This window comes from Arachis stenosperma, chromosome 3, assembly GCF_014773155.1.
Source record: "Arachis stenosperma cultivar V10309 chromosome 3, arast.V10309.gnm1.PFL2, whole genome shotgun sequence".
In the NCBI taxonomy this organism is placed as follows: domain Eukaryota; kingdom Viridiplantae; phylum Streptophyta; class Magnoliopsida; order Fabales; family Fabaceae; genus Arachis; species Arachis stenosperma.
Window position 1 is genome coordinate 59,116,805 of NC_080379.1, and position 18,597 is coordinate 59,135,401.

The window sequence follows — 18,597 nt, forward strand, 5'->3', positions numbered from 1 at the left end:
GTTCTTAAGCACACTATTTTGCTTTGGATCACGACTTTAACCACTCAGTCTCAAGCTTTTCACTTGGACCTTCATGCCACAAGCACATGGTTAGGGACAGCTTGATTTAGCCGCTTAGGCTAGGATTTTATTCCTTTGGGCCCTCCTATCCATTAATGCTCAAAGCCTTGGATCCTTTTTACCCTTGCCTTTTGGTTTAAAGGGCTATTGGCTTTTTCTGCTTGCTTTTTCTCAAAGGGGCATGTGAATGCTGTCTTCTCTTGATCTTGAGGGTCCACTGCAATTTGATTATATCCAGAATATCCATCTAAAAAATAATAAAATGCATGACCAGCTAACCTCTCAAGCATCTGATCAATGAAAGGCAGGGGGAAATAATCCTTCCTTGTAGCAGTGTTGAGCCTCCTATAGTCTATACACATTCTCCATCCTGTGACTGTTCTTGTGAGGATAAGCTCATTCTTTTCATTCTTTATCACTGTCATCCCTCTTTTCTTAGGAACTACCAGCACACGACTTACCCAAGGACTGTTAGAAATAGGGTAAATAATTCCTGCTTCCCATAGTTTCATTACTTCTTTTTGGACTGGTGCACGAAATTGTGATCATCAACAATGGCGCCAAAGACTTGGAGCTCTCAAACGTGAATCACACTTTGTCACAACTTCGCACAACTAACCAACAAGTGCACTGAGTCGTCCAAGTAATACCTTACGTGAGTAAGGGTCGATCCCACGGAGATTATTGGTATGAAGCAAGCTATGGTCATCTGGTCATCTTGTAAATCTCAGTCAGGTGGATTCTAATAGTTATAATGGTTTTCGAATATAAAGATAAATAACACATAAAATAGAGATAGAGATACTTATGTAATTCATTGGTGGGAATTTCAGATAAGCGCATGGAGATACTGTGTTCCTTCTGAATCTCTGCTTTTCTACTGCTTCCATCCAATCATTCTTACTCCCTTCCATGGCAAGCTATATGTTGGGTTTCGCCATTGTCAATGGCTACCTCCCGTCCTCTCAGTGAAAATGGTCCAAATGCTCTGTCACAGCACGGCTAATCATCTGTCGGTTCTCGATCATGTCGGAATAGAATAAAGTGATTCTTTTGCGTCTGTCACTATGCCCAACACTCGCGAGTTTGAAGCTCGTCACAGTCATCCCATCTCAGATCCTACTCGAAATACCACAGACAAGGTTTAGACTTTCCGAATCTTAGGAATGGCTGCCAATAATTCTAGCTTATACCACAAAGACTCCGATCTTTCGGAATGGAGACTAAGAGATATGCGCTCGATCTAAAGTAGAACGGGAGTGGTTGTTAGGCACGCGTTTATAGGTGAGAATGATGATGAGTGTCACGGATCATCACATTCATCATGTTGAAGTGCAACGAATATCTTAGAATAAGAATAAGCTGAATTGAATAGAAGAATAATAGTAATTGCATTAATACTCGAGGAACAGTAGAGCTCCACACCTTAATCTATGGTGTGTAGAAACTCCACCATTGAAAATACATAAGTGATAAAGGTCCAGGCATGGCCGTGAGGCCAGCTCCCAATGTATAAAGACTAACAATAATCAAAGATGTTCCAAAAGCTCATCCAAAGATGATCAAAAGATGACAATACAATAGTGAAAAGTCCTATTTATACTAGACTAGCTACTAGGGTTTACAGAAATAAGTCTAAGTGCGGAAATCCACTTCCGGGGCCCACTTTGGTGTGTGCTTAGGCTGATCTTGAGCTTTACACGTGTAGAGGCTTCTCTTGGGGTTAAATGCCAAGTTGTAATGTGTTTTTGGCGTTTAACTCTGGTTTGTGACGTGTTTCTGGCGTTTTACTCCTTAATGCAGCATGGAACTGGTGTTGAACACCAGTTTGGGTCATCTAAACTCGAATAAAGTATGAACTATCATATATTTCTGGAAAGCCCTAGATGTCTACTTTCTAAAAAAATTGAGAGCGCACCATTTGGAGTTCTGTAGCTCCAGAAAATCCATTTCGAATGCACAGAGGTTAGAATCTAACAACATCAGCAGTCCTTTGTCAGCCTCCTATCAGATTTTTGCTCAGTGATACCAGGGCATCTAGGCCAGTTTCACTGACCTTTTCTTTACTGTTTTAGGGTAGTTTCATGCATTTTCCTAGTAAACAAGCCAAGTTTTGGGTGAAAATACACTTACACCTTCATTTAAGCAACTATTGTGAATTTTGCATGATTTCATGAGATTTTTGCCAGAATTGCATGATAATTTAATGATGCATAATCTCATGACTTTGGCTAGAGCTTTGATGCACTTTAATTGCTTGATTTCAGGACAAATGAAGCATGGAAGAATCACGTTAGCATTCACGTTAACTTAGTTAACGTGACTACTAATGTGGGATGGGAAATAGCTTGCAACGTTAATGAGAAAAGTGATCACCAATAACGCTTGCGAAGCCATTCATAGCCTACGTTAAGGGCCACGTTAACTAAGTTAACGTGGTACTTAACGTAGAAGAAAAAGAGGACTCTACGTTAATGAGAAACGTGAACTCCAATAACGTTTCTCCTCAACGTTAGTGGTAAAAGTGAACACCACTAACGTTGGGAAACTAGGCAATGCCCCACGTTAAGAGTCACGTTAACTAAGATTGTTAACGTGAAAGTTAACGTGGAGTGGGGTTCAAAGAGCCAACGTTAGTGACACTCACTTTTGTCACTAACGTTGGGAGATGGCTTCATTACTACGTTAAGAGCCACGTTAACTTAGTTAACGTGGGTTCTAACGTAGGGGCTTAAGGTAATTGGAGCGTTAGTGACAAAGGTGAGTGTTACTAACGCTCTCGAAGGTGATGGATGCCCACGTTAAGAGCTACGTTAGCTAAGCTAACGTGAGACCTAACGTAGGGGGCAAGAGGCAAGCAACGTTAATGGGAAAAGTGATTCCCATTAACGTTTGCGAAAAGGGGCACAAGCCAACGTTAATGGGAAAAGTGAGTCCCACTAACATTGGCCAAGAATTGAGATGGAACGTTAGAAGTCACGTTAAGACTTCTAACGTTGAGAATAACGTGGGCATATAAGGGTGGAACATTAGTGGAAAAGGTGAATGCCACTAACGTTCTCGCACCCAGAAATGTATTCCACGTTAATCTCACTAAATGCCCAAGCCTAATTCATATTTCTCTGCAAGCTGGGCCCACTAAAGATGAGAATTGCTTCAACTCAAGGTTCAAAGCCCACATCCAAGACTTGAAGAACTCACTAGAAGATCATGAAGAGTAGTATATATAGGAGTAGTTTTGAACTAGATAGGAGCTTTTGGACTTTTGGGAACTACTCTCTGCATATTTACTTTTCTGTACTTCTAGCATGGATTCTTCTTTTCTGCCAATTTTGATTCCTAGAGCTATGAACAAATAAACCCATTTCATTGGGTTAGGGAGCTCTGCTGTAATTTGATGGATCAATATTAGTTTTCATTCTTCTTCTTCTATCTTTTCTCTTGATTTTACTAGAAAGCTTTCAATCTTAATTCAATTGGTTAGTTGTCTTGGAAAAGAAACTCTCCATAATTGGATCTCTTCGGAACCTTGGAAGAGGAATGAAGAGATCATGCTAGAAATGCTTTCTCATGCTGGACCAATTTGGGTTTGGATGGATATGTGACTATAATCCTACCAATACTTGATTTGGGAAATGTATGTGGTATAATCAGTGACCATACTTCATCTCTTCTCATGAGCAATTGACCAAGGAATTGGCTATTGATCAAGATTTGAGAGATTGGATTACCAAGGAATTGGAATCCAATCACTAAAGATTGCCAAGGAGATCAATGAATGCATTGATTGAGGAAGAGATGAGAATGAACTTGATCCGGAGAAGTGCAACATCTCCTAAACCCAATGATCTCCCCATTTCTGATCTTACCCATTCTCTTTAATTTCTGCCATTTACTTTTATGAGCATTACCCCAATTCCCCATTTAAGATTCTGCACTTTAATTTCTGCTATTTAATTTCTAGTCATTTAAATTTCTGCATCTCAATCTCAATTCTGTTTAGCTCAACTAGCATATTCTTCTAACTAAAGTTGCTTGACCAATCAATCCTTGTGGGATTTGACCTCACTCTATAGTGAGTTTTACTTGACAATAATTCGGTATACTTGCCGAAGAAAAATTTGTTGAGAGACAAGTTTCCATGCTTCACTCAGGTCCCTCAATTTCAGCCAGAAAATACTTGAAATTATAGAAAAACACACAAACTCATAGTAAAGTCCAGAAATGTGAATTTTGCATAAAAACTAACAAAAACATCCCTAAAAGTAGCTAGATCTTACTAAAAACTACCTAAAAACAATGCCAAAAAGCGTATAAATTATCCGCTCATCACAACACCAAACTTAAATTGTTGCTTGTCCCCAAGCAACTGAAAATCAAATAGGATAAAAAGAAGAGAATATACTATAAATCTCAAAATATCAATGAATATTAGTTCTAATTAGATGAGAGGGACTTGTAGCTTTTTGCTTCTGAACAGTTTTGGCATCTCACTTTATCCTTTGAAGTTTAGAATAACTGGCATCCATAGGAATTCAGAGTTCAGATAGTCTTATTGATTCTCCGAGTTAAGTATGTTGATTCTTTAACACAGCTACTTTTATGAGTCTTGGCTGTGGCCCTAAGCACTTTGTTTTCCAGTATTACCACTGGATACATAAATGCCACAAACACATGACTGGGTGAACCTTTTTAGATTGTGACTCAGCTTTGCTAAAGTCCCCAATTAGAGGTGTCTAGAGATCTTAAGCACACTCTTTTTGCTTTGGATCACGACTTTAACCACTTAGTCTCAAGCTTTTCACTTGGACCTTCATGCCACAAGCACATGGTTAGGGACAGCTTGATTTAGCCGCTTAGGCCTGGATTTCATTTCCTTGGGCCCTCCTATCCATTGATGCTCAAAGCCTTGGATCCTTTTTACCCTTGCCTTTTGGTTTTAAGGGTATTGGCTTTTTCTGCTTGCTTTTTCTTTTTCTTTTATATTTTTTTGCCATTTTTTTCTTTTTTTCGCAAGCTTTTGTTATTCACTGCTTTTTCTTGCTTCAAGAATCAATTTTATGATTTTTCAGATTATCAATAACATTTCTCATGTTCATCATTCTTTCAAGAGCCAACAATTTTAACATTCATAAATAACAAGATAAAAAATATGCAATGTTCAAGCATTCATTCAGAAAATAAAAAGTATTGTCACTACATCAATATAATTAAACTAATTTCAAGGATGAATTCGAAACTTATGTACTTCTTGTTCTTTTGTATTAAAAACGTTTTTTATTTAAGAAAGGTGAAGGATTCATGGAATTATTCATAGCCTTAAGACATAGTTACTAAATACTAATGATCATGTAGTAAAGACTCAAAACATAGACAAACATATAGCATAAAATCAAAAAACAGAGAGATAAGAACAAGGAAGTTAAGGAATGAGTCCACCTTAGTGATGGTGGCGCCTTCTTCTTGAAGGACCAATGGTGTTCTTGAGCTCCTTTATGTCTCTTCCTTGCCTTTGTTGCTCCTCCCTCATAGCTCTTTGATCTTCTCTAATCTCATTGAGAATGATGGAGTGTTCTTGGTGTTCCACCCTTAATTCGTTCATGTCATGACTCAATCCTTCTAGAAAAGTGTTGAGTTGTTCCCAATAGTTATTTGGAGAAAAATGCATCCCTTGAGGCATCTTAGGGATTTCTTGATGATGAGCTTCCTCATGCTTCTCTTGAGATCCATAAATGGGCTCTCTTGTTTGCTCCATCCTCTTCTTAGTGATGGGCTTGTCCTCTTCAATAGGGATGTCTCCTTCTATGACAACTCAAGCCAAGTTGCATAGATGGACAATGAGATGAGGAAAAGCTAGCCTTGCCAAGGTGGAGGGCTTTTCAGCTACTTTGTAGAGTTCTAGAGAGATGACTTCATGAACTTCTACTTCCTCTCCAATCATGATGCAATGGATCATGATGGCCCAATCCACAGTTACTTCGGATCGGTTGCTAGTTGGGATGATGGAGCGTTGGATGAACTCCAACCATCCTCTAGCCACAGGCTTAAGGTCCAGTCTTCTCAATTGAACCGGCTTACCTTTTGAGTCTCTTTTCCATTGAGCTCCTTCCACACATATGTCCATGAGGACTTGGTCCAACCTTTGATCAAAATTGACCCTTCTAGTGTAGGGGCGTGCGTCTTCTTGCATCATAGGCAAGTTGAACGCCAACCTTACGTTCTCCGGATTGAAATCTAAGCATTTCCCCGGAACCATTGTAAGCCAATTCTTTGGGTTTGGGTTCATGCTTTGATCATGGTTCCTAGTGATCCATGCGTTTGCATAGAACTCTTGAACAATTAAGATTCTGACTTGTTGAATGGGGTTGGTGAGAACTTCCCAACCTCTTCTTTGGATCTCATGTCGGATCTCTGGATACTCATTTTTCTTGAGCATGAAAGGGACCTCAGGGATCACCTTTTCCTTGGCTACAACTTCTTAGAAGTGGTCTTGATGGACCTTTGAGATGAATCTCTCCATCTCCCATGACTCGGAGGTGGAAGCTTTTGTCTTCCCTTTCTTCTTTCTAGAGGTTTCTCCAGCCTTAGGTGCCATAAATGGTTGTGGAAAAACAAAAAAAGGTATGCTTTTACCACACCACACTTAGAATGTTTCTCGCCTTCGAGCAAAAGAAAGAATAGATAAGAAGAAGAAGATATGGAGGAGAGATGTGTATTCGGCCAAGGGGGAGAAGAGAGGGTTTTGTTGTGTGAAAATGAAGAAGGATGGAGGGGTTTATATAGCAGAGGGAGAGGGGTTTATGGTTCGGTCATGTAGGGTTGGTTTTGGGTGGGAAAGAGATTTTGAATTTGAAGGTAAGTGGGGTTTATGGGGAAGAGTGAATGGATGTGATTGGTGAAGGGTTAATGGGGAAGAGAGATTGAGGTGATTGGTGAAGGGTATAATGTTATTGGATTGTGTGAAGAAGAGAGAAGTGGGGTAGGTAGGGATCCTGTGGGGTCCATAGATCCTGAGGTGATCCTGTGGGGTCCACAGATCCTGAGGTGTCAAGGATATCTCATCCCTGCACCTTTTAGGCGTGTAAAACGCCCTTGTATGCAATCTTGGCGTTTAACGCCAGGCTGATGCTTATTTCTGGCGTTAAACACCCAAATGTAGCTTGTTTCTGGCGTTTAACGCCAGCCTGATGCTTGTTTCTGGCGTTAAACGCCAGCTTGGTGCTTATTTATGGCGTTAAATGCCAGACAGACGCTTGTTTTTGGCGTTTAAATGCCAGACAGCTCTTCCTCCAGGGTGTGCTTTTTCTTCTGCTATTTTTGATTCTGTTTTTAATTTTTGCAATTATTTTGTGACTCCACATGATCATAAACCTAATAAAACATAAAAGAACAATAGAAATATATATAAATAAAAATTGGGTTGCCTCCCAATAAGCGCTTCTTTAATGTCAATAGCTTGACAGTGAGCTCTCATGGAGCTTCACAGATGTTCAGGGCATTGTTGGGACCTCCCAACACCAAAAATAGAGTTTGAATGTGGGGGTTCAACATTAAACTTAGAGTTTAGTTGTGGCCTCCCAATACCAGACTTAGAGTTTGATTGTGGGGGCTTTGTTTGACTCTGTATTGAGAGAAGCTTATCGTACCTCTTTTCCATGGTTGCAGAGGAAGATCCTTAAGCTTTAAACACAAGGTAGTCCCCGTTCAATTGAAGGACTAGCTCTCCTCTATCAACATCAATCGCAGCTCCTGCTGTGGCTAAGAAGGGTCTTCCAAGAATGATGGATTCATTCTCATCCTTCCCAGTGTCTAAGATTATGAAATCAGCAGGGATGTAAAGGCCTTTATCCTTTACTAACATGTCCTCTACCAATCCATAAGCTTGTTTTATTGAATTGTCTGCCATCTCTAATGAGATTCTTGGAGCTTGTACCTCAAAGATCCCCAGTTTCTCCATTATAGAGAGTGGCATAAGGTTTATACTTGACCCTAGGTCACACAGATCCTTCTCAAAAGTCATGGTGCCTATGGTACAGGGTATCAAGAATTTACCAGGATCTTGTTTCTTTTGAGGTAAAGTTTGCTGAACCCATGTATTTAGTTCACTAATGAGCAAGGGAGGTTCACCTTCCCAAGTCTCATTACCAAATAACTTGGCATTCAGCTTTATGATGGCTCCTAAATATTGAGCAACTTACTCTTCAGTTACATCTTCATCCTCTTCAGAGGAAGAATAGTTCTCAGAGCACATAAGTGGAAAAAGGAGGTTCAACGGAATCTCTATGGTCTTTAGGTGAGCCTCAGATTCCTTAGGTTCCTCAGTTTGGAATTCCTTTTTGTTCAGAGGACGTCCCAGGAGGTCTTCCTCACTGAGATTCACGTCCTTCTCCTCCTTTGTGCAATTGGCCATATTGATTATATCAATGGCCTTGCACTATCTTTTTGGATTCTTTTCTGTATTGCTTGGGAGAATACTAGGAGTTTCAGTGAGTTTCTTACTCAACTGACCCACTTGTGCCTCCAAATTTCTAATGGAGGACCTTGTTTCACTCATGAAACTTAAAGTGGCCTTAGATAGATCAGAAACTATGTTTGCTAAGCTAGAGGGGCTCTGCTCAAAATTCTCTATCTGTTGCTGAGAAGATGATAGAAAAGGCTTGCTATTGCTAAGCCTGTTTCTTCCACCATTATTAAAGCCTTGTTGGGGCTTTTGTTGATCCTTCCATGAGAAATTTGGATGATGTCTCCATGAGGGATTATAGGTGTTTCCATAGGGTTCACCCATGTAATTCACCTCTGCCATTGCAGGGTTCTCAGGATCATAAGCTTCTTCTTCAGAAGATGCTTCTTTAGTACTGTTGGATGCATTTTGCAATCTATTTAGACTCTGAGAAATCATGTTGACTTGCTGAGTCAGCATTTTGTTCTGAGCCAATATGGCATTCAGAGTATCAATTTCAAGAACTCCCCTCTTCTGAGGCGTCCCATTACTCACAGGATTCCTCTCAGAGGTGTACATGAATTGGTTATTTGCAATCATGTCAATGAGTTCTTGAGCTTCTGCAGGCGTTTTCTTTAGGTGAATGGATCCACCTGCAGAATGGTCCAGTGACATCTTAGAGAACTCAGATAAACCATCATAGAATATATCCAAAATGGTCCACTCTGAAAGCATGTCAGAAGGACACTTTTTGGTCAACTGCTTGTATCTTTCCCAAGCTTCATAGAGGGATTCACCATCTTTTTGCTTGAAGGTCTGAACATCCACTCTAAGCTTGCTCAGTTTTTGAGGAGGAAAGAACTTGGTCAAGAAGGCCATGACCAGCTTATCCCAAGAGTTTAGGCTATCTTTAGGTTGTGAATCCAACCATATTCTAGCCTTGTCTCTTACAGCAAAAAGGAAAAGCATGAGCCTGTAGACTTCAAGATTTACTCCATTAGTCTTAACAGTATTACAGATCTGCAAGAATTCAGTTAAAAATTGATAGGGATGTTCTGATGGAAGTCCATGAAACTTGCAGTTCTGTTGCATTAGAGCAACTAGTTGAGGCTTCAGCTTAAAATTATTTGCTCCAATGGTAGGGATTGAGATGCTTCTTCCATAAAAATTGGAAGTAGGTGTAGTATAATCACCAAGCATCCTCCTTGTGCCTCCACCTTGTTATTGGGTTCGGCCATGTCTCTTTCTTTTTCGAGATTCTTTGTAAGGTTTTCTCTGGATTATTGTGTCTTAGCTTCTCTTAGCTTCTTCTTCAGAGTCCTTTCAGGTTCAGGATCTGCTTCAATAAGAATGTACTTGTCCTTGCTCCTGCTCATATGAAAAAGAAGAAAACAGAAAAGAAAGAGGAATCCTCTATGTCACAGTATAGAGATTCCTTTATGTGAGTAGAAAAAGAAAAGAATAGAAGAAGGAGGAGAAAAATTCGAACACAAAAGGGAAGAGAGGGTTCGAATTTTTAGATGAAGAGAAGTGTTAGTAAATGAATAAATAAATAAAAGAAGATGAGAGGGAGAGAATTTCAAAAATTGTTTTTGAAAAATAGTTAGTGATTTTCGAAAATTATGAGAAGAAATAAAATTAAAATTAGAATTTGAAACAATTAGTTAATTAAAAGAATTTTGAAAAAGAAGAAGGAATTTTCAAAAATTAGAGAGAGAAAAGTAGTTAGGTGGTTTTGAAAAAGATAAGAAACAAAAAAAAAGTCAATTAGTTAGTTGAAAGAAAGATTTGAAAATTAATTTTGAAAAAATAAGAAATTAGAAAAGATTTTGAAATTGATTTTGAAAAAGATATGATTTGAAAAGATATGATTGAAAAGATATGATTGAAATTTATTTTGAAAAAGATTTGATTTTTAAAATTAAAATTGATTACTTGACTAACAAGAAACTAAAAGATATGATTCTAGAATTTAAAGATTGAACCTTTCTTAACAAGAAAGTAACAAACTTCAAATTTTTGAATCAATCACATTAGTTGTTAGTAAAGTTTTCGAAAATTATGAAATAAAATTAAGAAAAAGATTTTGAAAATCAATTTTTTTAAAATTTTCAAAAAATAATAAGAAAAATGAAAAAGATTTGATTTTTGAAAAAGATTTTGAAAAGATAGGATTTTTAAAATTGAAATCTTGACTTGACTAACAAGAAAAAACTTATTTTAAAAATATTTGACTAAGTCAACTCAAAGATTTCGAAATTTATGAGAGAAATAAGGAAAAGATATATATTTTTTATTTTTGAATTTAATGTGGAAAGAGAAAAATATCAAAATGACTCAAGACATAAAAATTATGAATCAAAACAACTAATGCATGCGAGAACACTATGAATGTCAAGATGAACACCAAGAACACTTTGAAGATCAAGATGAACATCAAGACTTATTTTTGAAAAACTTTCAAGAGAGGAAAACATGCAAGACACCAAACTTAGAAATTTTCAATGTTTAGACACTATGGATAAAAAAATGCATAAGAAAAACAACAAAAGACACAAAACAAGAAAGTATAAAGATCAAACAAGAAGACTTACCAAGAACAACTTGAAGATCATGAAGAACACCATGCATGAGTTTTTTCGAAAATATTTTTGAGAGAAAAAAAATAAAAATATGCAATTGACACTAAACTTAAAAATTGACTCTAGACTCAAACAAGAAACACAAAATATTTTTGATTTTATGATTTTATAATTTTTTGAATTTTTTTTCGAAAATTTCTTTTTAGAAAAACAAAAACAAAAAAATTTTGAAAGATTTTTTTAAAACTTTTTGAAAAGAAAATTACCTAATCTGAGCAACAAGATGAACCGTCAGTTGTCCAAACTCGAACAATCCCCGGCAACGGCACCAAAAACTTGGTGCACGAAATTGTGATAATCAACAATGGCGCCAAAGACTTGGAGCTCTCAAACGTGAATAACACTTTGTCAGAACATCGCACAACTAACCAGCAAGTGCACTGGGTCGTCCAAGCAATACCTTACATGAGTAAGGGTCGATCCCACAGAGATTGTTGGTGTGAAGCAAGCTATGGTCATCTTGTAAATCTCAGTCAGGCGGATTCTAATGGTTAATAATGGTTTTCGAATATAAAGATAAATAACACATAAAATAGAGATAGAGATACTGGTGGACGAAATTGTGATCCATGTTCTAATTATTTTGAGATGAAGGCTTCTAAGGGGCAGCACCTGAATTCACAACTCCGTTCAACTAACCAGCAAGTGTACTGGGTCGTCCAAGTAATACCTTACGTGAGTAAGGGTCGAATCCACAGAGATTGTTGGTATGAAGCAAGCTATGGTCACCTTGTAAATCTCAGTTAGACAGATTAAAGGGTAATTGTGATTATTGGAATAAAATAAATAATAAAGAATAAAAAGGATAGAAATACTTATGTAGATTCATTGGTGAGAATTTCAGATAAGTGTATGGAGGTGCTGTATGACTCACGGACGTCTGCCTTCCCACTGCTTCTACTCAATCCTTCTTACTCCTTTCCATGGCAAGCTGTGTATAGGGGTTCACCATCAGCGGTGGCTACTTTCAATCTTCTCGGGAAAATGATCCTATGCGGTTGTCAATCGCACGGCTAATCGTCTGGAGGCATCACCCATGGTTGATGGCTACATCCCATCCTCGCAGTGAAAACTAATGCTCACGCACTCTGTCACAGTACGGCTAATCACTGGTTGGTTCCCGCTCCTACTGGAATAGAATCCCTTGATTCTTTTGCGTCTGTCACTAACGCCCAGCACTTGCAAGTTTGAAGCACGTCACAGTCATTCAATACCGGAATCCTACTCGGAATACCACAGACAAGGTTGGACTTTCCGGATCCTCATAAATGCCGCCATCTATCTAGCTTATACCACGAAGATTCTGTTGGGGAATCTAAGAGATACACATTCAAGCTCTGTTGCATGTAAAACGGAAGTGGTTGTCAATCACGCGCGTTCATAAGTGAGAATGATAATGAGGGTTATTGACTCATCACATTCATCATGTTCTTGGGTGCGAATGAATATCTTGGAATAAGAATAAGATAGCATTTGAATAAAAGAAGATAGAATTGCATTAATACTTGAGGTACAGCAGAGCTCCACACCCTTAATCTATGGTGTGCAGAAACTCCACCGTTGAAAATACATAAGTAAAAGAGGTTCAGGCATGGCCGAATGGCCAGCCCTCTCCATGATCAAGTGACCGAATGATAAAAGAGATAAAGTGGTCAAAAGATGTCTAATACAATAGATAAATGTCCTATATATACTAGACTAGCTACTAGGGTTTACATGAGTAAGTAATTGATGCATAAATCCACTTCCGGGGCCCACTTGGTGTATGCTTGGGCTGAGCTTGATCAATCCACGAGCTGAGACTTCTCTTGGAGTTGAACTTTGAGTTATGATGTGTTTTGGGCGTTCAACTCTGGATCATGACGTTTTTCTGGCGTTTAACTCCAGAAAGGAGCATGTACTTGGCGTTCAACGCCAAGTTACGTCGTCATTCTTCGAATAAAGTATGGACTATTATATATTTCTGGAAAGCCCTGGATGTCTACTTTCCAACGCCGTTGAGAGCGCGCCATTTAGAGTTCTGTAGCTCCAGAAAATCCATTTCGAGTGCAGGGAGGTCAGAATCCAACAGCATCAGCAGTCCTTTTGTCAGCCTTTTTCAGAGTTTTGCTCAAATCCCTCAATTTCAGTCAGAATTTACCTGAAATCACAGAAAAACACACAAACTCATAGTAAAGTCCAGAAATGTGAATTTAACATAAAAACTAATGAAAACATCCCTAAAAGTAGCTCAATCCTACTAAAAACTACCTAAAAACAATGCCAAAAAGCGTATAAATTATCCGCTCATCACAACACCAAACATAAATTGTTGCTTGTCCCCAAGCAACTGAAAATCAAATAGGATAAAAAGAAGAGAATATACTATAAAGTCCAAAATATCAATGAATATTAATTTAATTACATGAGCGGGACTTGTAGCTTTTTTGCTTCTGAACAATTTTGGCATCTCACTTTTTCCTTTGAAGTTCAGAGTGATTGGCATCTCTAGGAACTTAGAATTTTGGATAGTGTTATTGACTTTCCTAGTTAAGCATGTTGATTCTTGAACACAGCTACTTATGAGTCTTGGCTGTGGCCCTAAGCACTTTGTTTTCCAGTATTACCACCGGATACATAAATGCCACAGACACATAACTGGGTGAACCTTTTCAGATTGTGACTTGGTGCACGAAATTGCAATAACACTTTTGCAATCCCGCACAACTAACCAGCAAGTGCACTGGGTCGTCCAAGTAATACCTTGCGTGAGCAAGGGTCGATCCCACGGAGATTGTCGGCTTGAAGCAAGCTATGGTTATCTTGTAAATCTTAGTCAGGATATCAGAAATTATCAGGATTGATTGTAAGAAGCAAAAGAACATGTAATGGTTACTTGTATTGCAGTAATGGAGAATGGGTTGAGGTTTGGAGATGCTCCATCTTCCGAATCTCTGCTTTCCTACTGTCTTCTTCATCAAACACGCATGTCTCCTTCCATGGCAAGCTCGTGTAGGGTCTCACTGTTGTCAGCAGCTACCTCCCATCCGCGCAGTGAAAGCTAATGCACACACTCTGTCACAGTGCTGCCAATCACCGGTTTGGTTCCCTCCCCTACCGGAATAGAATCACTCTTTTGCGTCTGTCACTAACGCCCAGTAGGTTACAGGTTTGAAGCACGTCACAGTCATTCAATCATTGAATCCTACTCAGAATACCACAGACAAGGTTTAGACCTTCCGGATTCTCTTGAATGCTGCCATCAGGTCCTGCCTATACCACGAAGATTCCGATGAAAGAACCCAAGAGATAACTACTCAATCTAAGATAGAACAGAGGTGGTTGTCAGGCACGTGTTCATAGTTGAGAATGATGATGATTGTCACGGATCATCACATTCATCCGGATTAAGAACAAGTGTTATCTTAGAATCGACGCAAGCATGATTGAATAAGAAACAGTAGTAATTGCATTAATCCATCAAGACACAGCAGAGCTCCTTACCCCCAACCATGGGGTTTAGAGGCTCATACTGTGGAAAGAACGTGTACAAAATGTTATGGGGTCATAAGGTAAGGTTACAATGTCAAAAGATCCTATAAGTAGTAAACTAGTGTCCTAAGGTTTACAGAATTGAGTAAATGACAGAAAAATCCACTTCCGGGCCCACTTGGTGTGTGCTTGGGCTGAGCAATGAAGGAATTTCGTGTAGAGACCTTTTCTGGAGTTAAACGCCAGCTTTCATGCCAGTTTGGGCGTTTAACTCCAAATTTTATGCCAGTTCCGGCGTTTAACGCTGGAATTTCTGTAGGTGACTTTGAGCGCCGGTTTGGGCCATCAAATCTTGGGCAAAGTATGGACTATTATATATTGCTGGAAAGCCCAGGATGTCTAATTTCCAATGCCGTTGAGAGCGCGCCAATTGGGCTTCTGTAGCTCCAGAAAATCCACTTCGAGTGCAGGGAGGTCAGAATCCAACAGCATCTGCAGTCCTTTTCAGTCTCTGGATCAGATTTTGCTCAGGACCCTCAATTTCAGTCAGAAAATACCTGAAATCACAGAAAAACACACAAACTCATAGTAAAGTCCAGAAAAGTGAATTTTAATTAAAAACTAATAAAATATACTAAAAACTAACTAAAAGATACTGAAACATACTAAAAACAATGCCAAAAAGCATACAAATTATCCGCTCATCACAACACCAAACTTAAATTGTTGCTTGTCCCCAAGCAACTGAAAATCAAAATAGGATAAAAGAAGAGAATATACTATAGATTCCAAAATATCAAAGAAACATAGCTCCAATTAGATGAGCGGGACTAGTTGCTTTTTGCCTCCGAACAGTTTTGGCATCTCACCCTATCCTTTGAAGTTCAGAATGATTGGCATCTATAAGAATTCAGAACTCAGATAGTGTTATTGATTCTCCTAGTTAAGTATATTGATTCTTGAACATAGCCAGTGTATGAGTCTTGGCTGTGGCCCAAAGCACTCTGTCTTCCAGTATTACCACCGGATACATACATGCCACAGACACATAATTGGGTGAACCTTCTTAGATTGTGACTCAGCTTTGCTAAAGTCCCCAATTAGAGGTGTCCAGGGTTCTTAAGCACACTCTTGTTGCCTTGGATCACAACTTTATTTCCTTCTTTTTTTTTCTTTTCTTTTTCTTTTTCTTTCTTTTTTTTTCGAAATTTTTTTTTTCGCCCTCCTTTTTTTCACTGCTTTTCTTGCTTCAAGAATCAATTTGATGATTTTTCAGATCCTCAATAACAGTTCCCTTTCTCCTCATTCTTTCAAGAGCCAACAATTTTAACATTCTTAAAACAACAAATTCAAAAGACATATGCACTGTTCAAGCATTCATTCAGAAAACAAAAAGTATTGTCACCACATCAAGCTAATTCAACTAGTTTCAGAGATAAATTTCGAAACCCTGTACTTCTTGTTCTTTTGTGATTAAAGCATTTTTCTTTTAAGAGAGGTGATGGATTCATAGGACATTCATAGCTTTAAGGCATAAACTTTATTAATTTTATTAATTAAGAACAAGACTCAAATATAGATATAAAATAAGAACAAAAACGAAAAATAGGCTCCTAATGATAGAGGTGTTCACAGAGTTAGGACTCAACAACCTTGATTTTGAGAAGTGGATGCTCCCTCAGCTTGAGAGGAGAGCTTTTGGCGTTTCATCTCTTGGATTTCACGCCCCTGCTTCTCTTGCTCCTTCCATTGTCTTCTTGGTGATTGGATGTTCAATGGGTATGAATTCATCTTCTTCTATCTTCACCCCAGCCTCTTTACAGAGCAAGGAGATTAAGCTTGGGTAAGCCAATTTGGTTACAGTGGAGTTCCTATTTGCAATAGTGTAGATCTCACAGGCAATCAGATGATGAACCTCCACCTCTTTTCCAAGCATAATGCAATGAATCATCACTGCTCTCTTGATGGTGACCTCAGAACGGTTGCTAGTGGGCAATATGGAATGCCCAATAAAGTCTAGCCAACCTCTTGCAATTGGTTTGAGGTCTCCCCTCTTGAGTTGGTTTGGGACACCCTTAGAATTGGTTATCCACTTAGTTCCAGGGAGGCATATGTCCTCTAGAACCTGATCCAACCCCTTATCTACTCTCACCATCCTCCTATTAAAGGAATCAGGATCATCTTGCAGTTGAGGCAACTTGAATATTTCTCTTATTTTGTCCAGATGGAAGTATATAACTTTCCCTCTGACCATGGTTCTATGGGTATGGTAAGCAGTTCCAGTCATTCTCTGCTTATCTGTTAGCCACAGATTTGAGTAGAATTCCTGAACCATGTTCCTTCCAACCTTTGTCTCAGGATTGGTTAGAACTTCCCATCCTCTGTTTCGAATTTGCTCTTGGATCCCCGGATATTCATCTTCTTTCAGATCAAATTTAACTTCCGGGATCACTGACCTCAGACCCATTATTTTATGATAATGGTCTTCATATTCTTTGGTTAAGAACTTCTCTTCATTCCAAAGATTCTTTGGATTATTCTCTTTCTTGCCTCTTAAATTGGTTTGTTTTCCCTTGGGAGCCATGATATTGATGAATCTTGGCTTAGTGATCACGGAAAAGCACACCAAACTTAGAGGTTTGCTTGTCCTCAAGCAAAAGAGAAGAGAGAAGAGAGGGGGAGGAAGAGAAAATTCGAATGGTGTGGTTGGAAGAGTGGAACAAACGTGCATTTATAAGGTGGGGAGGGGGTTTTTCGAAAACAAAGAGGAATTTGAAAGGAGATTTGAGAAGATTTGAGAAGAAATTGAGAAAAGGGTGAAATTTTTGTACAATGTTTGTAATTGATTTGAAATAAATTTGAAAAAAAGGTTTTGATTTTTGAAGATTTGGAAGTGAATAATGAATGATTGAAGTGTGATTTTGTAGAAAAGTATGGGTGAGAAAAGGAAAGTTTGAAAAAAAATCTGATTTGAAAACAAAATTGTGGTCCCCCCACCAAGCTGGCGTTAAACGCCCAGAATGGCACCCATTCTGGCGTTTAACGCCCATTTGTTGCCCCATTTGGGCGTTTAACGCCCAGCCAGGTACCCTGGCTGGCGTTAAACGCCAGAAATTCTTCCTCACTGGGCGTTTTTCCAAAACGCCCAGGATGCTGCACACCTGGCGTTAAACGCCCAGAATGGTGCCCATTCTGGCGTTTAACGCCCAAAATGGCACCATTCCTGGCGTTAAACGCCCAGAATGGTACCCATTCTGGCGTTTAACGCCCAAAATGCCCCTTACTGGCGTTTTTTCGCCAGTAAGCTCATTTTTTCTGCTTTTTGAGCTGAATCCTTCTGTAACTCTGTGAATTCCTTCATTTTTGATACTTGCCTCTGTAAGAACTAATCATACAACTTCCTAATGACTGGGTTGCCTCCCAGCAAGCGCTTCTTTACTGTCTTTAGCTGGACTTTCACTGAGAATCACTCAAGTCTCAGTTTTGAGCATTCCTGCTCAAATTTCCTTCAAGATAATGCTTGATTCTCTGTCCATTAACAATGAACTTCCTGTCAGAATCAATATCCTGAAGCTCAACATATCCATATGGTGACACTCCTGTAATCACATATGGACCCCTCCAACGGGATTTGAGTTTTCCTGGAAACAGTCTGAGCCTAGAGTTGAAGAGCAGAACTTTTTGTCCTGGCTCAAAGACTCTGGTTGACAATCTCTTGTCATGCCACTTCTTTGCCTTTTCCTTATAGATCTTAGCATTTTCAAAGGCATTGAGTCTGAACTCCTCTAGCTCATTTAGCTGGAGCAATCTTTTTTCACCAGCTAACTGTGCATCCATGTTTAGGAATCTGGTTGCCCAGTAGGCTTTATGTTCCAGTTCCACTGGCAAATGACAGCCTTCCCATACACCAGTTGGTATGGGGAGGTCCCTATAGGAGTCTTGAATGCTGTTCTGTATGCCCACAGAGCATCATCCAAGCTCTTT

General features: G+C 39.0%; 1 non-coding gene across 1 annotated transcript; it reads left to right on the forward strand.

The window, feature by feature from the left end:
- The first annotated feature begins 9,229 nt into the window (after positions 1–9,229).
- Positions 9,230–9,337, forward strand: LOC130970942 (small nucleolar RNA R71). Its single transcript, XR_009082185.1, has one exon. It is a non-coding gene; the product is annotated as a small nucleolar RNA R71 (small nucleolar RNA).
- The last annotated feature ends 9,260 nt before the right edge of the window (positions 9,338–18,597 follow it).